Consider the following 6,977-nt stretch of genomic DNA (forward strand, 5'->3'; position numbering starts at 1 on the left):
GTACTCCAAACCCACCCGGAGAAAGGCAGGGGACACCTAAGGGAAGTGGGGGCAGGGAGATAGAAGGGGATTGTGCCTCCCTTTCCCTGGCGACCCAGAAGTGTTTCTGTTAGCTGGTGGACAGCTGTATTGGGGGCAGGAGGTGGAGCTGTTGAATATCTTCTCTGGAGGCTTGGGGTGAGCGTTCCTTCTTTCCAGGAGCGTTACCCCATGTCCCGCACCTGAGGCATAGCTTGCTAAGTAGGGGCTGATCACCCCTGTCCCCCGGTTCCTTGGTGTGGCCCTCAAGATCATACTCCTTATATCTTTGGCTCTGGCAGAGAGGTTCTCACACAGGGTGCCAGGGTAGGAGATCTGGGGCCTGGTCGCTTCCCCAGCCGCAGAGGGCGGCCTCGGAAGCCTGGCAGCTACACCCACGAATGCTTTACCGGGAGTTGCTTCCGTCTCTCAACTTGCCCTTGGGCCTTGAGACCGAGGTGACCCAGCTGGGTGTGAACAAGCTAAGGCAAGCACGCATGCACGCAGGTTGCTGAGAGAGTGAAGAGAAGTTGCAGAACAGCTGGCCTGGCCCGCAGCAGCTGCAGGGGCTGCCCAAGGCAGGCTTGGGTGCAGGCAGGCGCAGACGCAGGCAGGGGCCAGGTGGGGGTTGCTTCCTCCTCCTGGTGTTTGAGCCAGACCTTCCATGCTGGAGGAGATGGGAGGGAGGGGTGCAGGGGAAATTAGACCAGACTGCTCAGGAAACCAATGCAATTTTCCAGCATCGTGGAAGGGTTAGCTGGACAATAGGGTATTTTTCCCCCTATTCGAAACTTTTTTTTTTTTTTTTTTTAAATAAAGAGAGAAGTCCAATCGCTTTTGGCGGAGTTGTTTTCCGACTTCATTTCTCAGCCATAGCTGAAGGCTTCTCATTCAATGTGACATGTGACTGCTTGGTGACCCTGGCCTGGTCTGCAGTTGTGCCAGGGGTCAGGCCAGGCCGTGCTCCCTGGGTCTGTGACCATCTCTTTCTCAAGAGTCCTACAGTGGGGTCGGTAGGAGCCTCTGTAGCATGCCCTAGCCGCTTGTCCCCCAAAAGAGAGCGGACTTAGAGGCTGGTGACTCTTCAGTGCGAGGCACAGAGGGGCTTATATATTGGAGCACGCCTTTAGTCCCAGCAACTCAGAAGACAGAAGCAGGAGGACGCCTGTGAGTTTGAGACCAGTCTGGTCTACATAGCAAGTTCCGGGACAGCCAGAGCTATATCGGTGACACCCTATCTGGAAATACAAAACCAAACAAATAAAAATGAATATAAATTGGGACCTCCAAAGTACTGAAGATGCTCCCACCCAGGCCCCCCGACAGTGACCGAGAAGGCAAGGTTGCCCCCCCCTGCCCCCGAATGCAAACGGCCCTTGTACTTTTTCATGGGATTGTTCTTGGGGGCTCTAAAAAGGAAAAAGGCCGGTCACTTCCAACCCTACTCCGTATAGATGATGAAGTTGTGGGGAACACAGGCAACTTTGGGGACAGACGGGTAGTGCCGTCAGAGGAGAGACAGCTGAGTGGGCAGGTGGAGCAGGGCCAGCTCTGGCTGGCTGGGAGGTGGGGTACGGGCAGGCCTGGACCTGACACCTGCTTGTCTGAGTCCACAGATAAGCTGGTGGCAGAAGCAGGTGATTCACCTCAATAATTCACCTCCAGGCTGGAGAGGAGAATCTTCGGGCACCTGAGTAAACAGGGCATTTGAAAGTCACTTGGGAAGATGGAAGGAGAGGCACGTTAGAAGAGCCCACGACCCCACATGAGAGGCTTGGATGTGTGAGCACCTGGGAGGAGCCTGGGGGCCATGAACCTGGGCCTTAATCCTGGCTGTGATGTACTAGGCTCAGAAGCAGAGGAGAGAGGTGGGAAGGATGACCTCTGACCTTGTTTTACATCCTCAGCCCCCGCCCACTGACTGCCCTGGGTTTCGCAGACCGTCCTTCAGCTTAACTACCACTCATGCCAGCCCCGGGGCCTTGGCACATGCTGCTCCCTCAACCAGAACCACTTTACGCCTGATGGTACCTCCTTTAGCAGTGTCTCTGCCATTCCACGGACAGTATCTTCCCTCACCTTTTCTTTGTTCTTTTTTTTTTTTTTTTTAGTCCGGAGCTGGGAACAGAACCCAGGGCCTTGTGCTTGCTAGGCAAGCGCTCTACCACTGAGCCAAATCCCCAACTCCCCCTCCCCTTTTCTTTTATTCTTTTCCTCCCTTTGTTTTGTTCCCTCCTTCTTTCCCTCCCTTTCTTCTTTTGAAGGTCTCTGTAGCTCAGGCTAGTTTGGAACTTACCATGTAGCCCAGGCTGGCTCTGAACTAGTTACAGTAGCCCTCTTTCTTTAAACTCCTGAGTGTTGATTCTAGACACCAGCCACCACACCCGTGCAGCTTTCTTCTTCTTCTTCTTCTTCTTCTTCTTCTTCTTCTTCTTCTTCTTCTTCTTCTTCTTCTTCTTCTTCTTCTTCTTCTTCTTCTTCTTCTTCTTCTTCTTCTTTCTTCTTCTCTTCTTCTTCTTCCTCCTCCTCCTCCTCCTCCTCCTCTTCCTCCTCCTCCTCCTCCTCCTCCTCCTCCTCCTCCTTCTTCTTCTTCTTTGGTGTGTGTTTTGTTTTCTCAAACAGGGTTTCTTGGTGAAATTTAGAGGTTCATCTGCCTCTGCCTCCTGAGTGCTGGGATTACAGTTGTGCATTAAAAAAAAAAAAAAAGGGTATGGGGGCTGGAGAGATGGCTCAGCGGTTAAGAGCACTGACTGTCCTTCCAGAGGTCCTGAGTTCAATTCCCAGCAACCACATGGTGTCTCACAACCATCCGTAATGAGATCTGATGCCCTCTTCTGGTGTGTCTGAAGACAGCTACAGTGTACTTATCTATAATAAATAAATAAATCTTTAAAAAAAAAGTTATGCATTACCACCTCGGGGCTTCCACCTTGCTTTAGAGGGCTTGTGTGCCTCTTTACTCACTGTGCTTTCTCAAACATTTACCTTTCTGTTTATCTACCACGCATGAGCTCTCCTTTGGTTCCCTTTGGGTGTCCTGGGCCTGGCACACAGTAAATACTCAGTGAATGTTTGCTAAATGAATAAATGAGCCACAAAGGAGACAGCTGAGCAAACGGGAACTTCTGGCTGTTAAGAGGACAGGACCACTCCGAAAAAAAAGAACCAAAAAAAAAAAAAAAAAAAAAAAAAAAGAGGACAGGACCAGGGAGTTCTCCGTCTGTCTTCTCCCTTTCTGGCTCCTCCTGGGCCTTAGGGAGAGTGTGGTGGGAGAGCGTGTGCTCTACCAGGGAATCACAGTTTGTGCAGCTCCTAGAGCGGGATGCTGGGGGGTGGGGGGAGAGGTGTACCAGTTTCCAGGTAGAAATAGAAGGGGTGGGTTTTCCCAGTGTCCTGATCAGCTTTGGCCTGTCCCCAGGAGCCCCGTTGTTTCGCCCACTCCTTATACAATAGCCCAGCACATCACTTCTTTATCTTTTGGGTTGTGAGCAGCATTTCTCTATGTATCCCTGGCTGGCCATGAACTGGCCATTGATTTTCCTGCCTCCCTGCATGCTTTACCCACTGAGCCACCCTCCCCCCAAGTGTGCATCACCAGGCAGGACTGATGCTTTCTAAGAAGTCTCCCTGCCATGCAGGTTCTTTGGGGGAATCCTGTGTGAGCTCACAGTGAGGCCATGGCTGTCTGTGAGACAGGGAAAGCATCCAGCAAGGCCTGGCTATGCTGTACCCTGATCTCTACACCTGGTTTGCAGTGGTCTGGGAAGTAAGTATCTAATGTCTGAGGCCTCCCTAGCGGTGTGGTATTTGTTACACGAACCTGTCCTGAAGGAGATGGAATCTCCAGTCTGGCTTTTTTCCACGCAGTCTTCTTACATTCACAGAGAAGCAGGGACCTAGGCCCAGATGGAGCTGGGTTACAGTCCCTCTGCTTAGGTGTTTCTTGTCCTGCTCTGATCTCCAAGTCCTCAGATTCCTCACTCCTCATATTCCTCCTAGCCCCAGGCTCAGAGCCCATCTCCTGCCCCACAGCCGTACTTCAAAAGCCCAGGTTTGACCAGTTCCTCTTAGTGGAAAAGCCCTTTGCGGTCTCCCCATTGTTACCTCAAGGGTGAAGTCCAAGTGGATTATCCTGATGACTGTGCCTTGCACAACCTGTTCAACAGTACACAGTGGTCCTGAAGCTAACCTCATTATTATTATCATTATTATTATTATTATTATTATTATTATTATTACTAGTATTATTATTGGCTTCTGTGTATGTAAATGTTTGCATATGTGCCTGGTTCCTTTGGAGGTCAGAAGAGGGTGTCAGATGCCCTGGAACTGGAGCTATACCTGGTCTTAACCTGCCGTGTGGATACTGGGAATAAAACTTGGGTTATCTGCAAGAATAGGTAGAGCTTGGAGAATGGCAGTGGACAGAAGCCATTAATTCTAGCCCATGGGAGGCAAAGGCAGGTGGATCTCTGACTTAGAGGCTAGCCTGGTCTCCAGGACAGCCGGGACTACACAGAAAAACCCTATCTCAAAAACAAAGGAAAAGCTAGTGTTAATTGATGATCCATTCTTTAAAAAGAACAAACAAACAAACAAACAAACAAACATTCCTTAGACATTCTTTTTTTTTTTAAGATTTATTTATTTATTATATATAAGTACACTGTAGCTGTCTTCAGATACAACAGAAGAGGGCATCGGATCTCTTTACAGATGGTTGTGAGCCACCATGTGGTTGCTGGGAATTGAACTCATGACCTCTGGAAGAGCAGTCGGGTGCTCTTAACCGCTGAGCCATCTCTCCAGCCCTCCTTAGACATTCTTGACCAGATACAGAGGTCCTGGTGGCCCTGGGTTTCTTTCATCTGCTCCTTGGCAAGCTTTATATGTAGCCACATTGAACATGACACATTTTCTTATGCAGCCACATTGAACATGACAAGTGTTTTCTCATGTAGTCATACACATATTTGTTTACCTGCCGAAGAATGCTGCTGAAGAGGGCTGGCATGGATCAGAGGCAGCTTACTATAACAGGACCCCCAAGCCTCAGTTTCAAAATCTGAAGAATGGGCTCAAGTGTAAGAGTCACTCCACATTGTAGTGAACTCTGAGAAGTCCTTCCAGTAAAAGGTGATACCTCATAGCTGGGCATGGTGGCTCATGCCTTTAATCCTAGCATGCAGAAGGCTGAGGCAGGGAGATTGCCGTGAGTTTCAGACCATCCTGGGCAGTAGACTGGGACTCTGTCTCCAAAACGAAAGCAAAATGAAACAACAGGGAGATGGCCCAGTGGGTAGAGCCCTCATTGCGCAGAATTGAACATAAGAACTTGGATTCCCCAGACCCACATAAAGCCAGATGCAGTACACATCTGTAATCCCAACATGCCAATAGGGAGATGGGAAACAAAGGCAGGAGAATCTCTGGAAACTCATGGACACCTAGCCTGGTGTACACACAGTGAAGAACAGACAGACCCTGCCTCAAACAGGGTAGAAAGTGGGATGATTTCCCTCTGAGCTCCACACATACACTGTAACATGCAGGCACCCATATATGTTTGCACTCACAAACATTAACAACAACAAAGAAACACACACACACACACACACACACACACACACACACACACACACACACACACACACACACACAAATCCATGGGGGCTCAGAAGTTAACAGCACTGGCTGCTCTTCAAGATGACATGGGTTCTTTTTTTTTTTTTTTTTTTTTTTTTCCCGGAGCTGGGGACCGAACCCAGGGCCTTGTGCTTCCTAGGCAAGCGCTCTACCACTGAGCTAAATCCCCAACCCCGATGACATGGGTTCAATTCCCAGCACTACACAGTGGCTCACAACTGTCTGTGACTCTGGGGGAGCTCTAGCGCCCTCTTCTGGCCTCTGTGGGCAATGCAAAATGCACATGGTGTGTTCAGGTGTTAATTTCTGCTCTGTTGGGGTCGGTCCCCTTCTCTGCTCAGGACTCAGGAGATAGCTCTGAATGTTCCAGAACCAGCTATGGTGCTGAGCAACTTTATTTTCACGAGGCACACGGGGAGGTGTGGAGGACTCTCCCACTCAGCCTAGAATTGGGCACTACTAATTGGGAAAACTTTGCTAACATCCTGCAGACCCCAGGGGTGGAACGGAGCCTGATCTCATGCTGGGAGGGCTGGTCCTGGCCTGTACCACTGGCCTAGCACCCCCTACTCTGAGTCTGATTTGCTTTTCCTGCCTTGAAATCACAATCCCTCAGGTCCGACCTCGGCCAATGACAATGATGCTGTAGGCTGATGGCGAGCGGGCCGGGATAAACACTTGCTTCACACTGAGCTACAGTGGGCTGCTTCTGTGAGCTCCCCCTTGCATGCCATGAAGGAGGCAGGCGGGCCGGATCGAGAGCAACAAATGGTTTATGCAGGGCTGGCAGGGTGTGGGAGGAAAAGGGCCCAGCGTCTTTAACCAGCTGGGAAAGCTGCCTCTTGGCATTCTTGACTCTCTGCTGCCCCCTAGTGGTTGTAAGGTTGGTGATGCCGTAGGGTGTGGGCTGGAGGACCCAGTAAGACTGGAGCTGGGCAGAGATACACTTCTACTGTAGCAACAGGGTCTCTTCCCCTATCCACCAGATGTGGGTTCCTTGAGCAATGCCAGGCAGCTGTTGCTTACCAAGAAACTGAAAGCAAAGATTGCCTTCATTTGCAATGGGTGGGCGAGGAGGGATTAGACATGCGTGAATGTGAACGTTGCCAAGTCTTTTCTGATCACAGGGGACAAGGGTCTTCTACTGAGCTTGCCCAGCAGGCCACAGCCAAAGCCAGCCTTCAGAATCCTGACTCAACATCACAGAATAATTGATAAAGCTAGACAAAAGTCCAGGGACCTTCCTATCGTGCTCTTGGGGAAAAGATTCTGAGACCTTGGCAAATTACACCTAAAAATCCAAGGAATCCAGA

This window comes from Rattus norvegicus, chromosome 10 (assembly GCF_036323735.1).
Source record: "Rattus norvegicus strain BN/NHsdMcwi chromosome 10, GRCr8, whole genome shotgun sequence".
Lineage (NCBI taxonomy): Eukaryota > Metazoa > Chordata > Mammalia > Rodentia > Muridae > Rattus > Rattus norvegicus.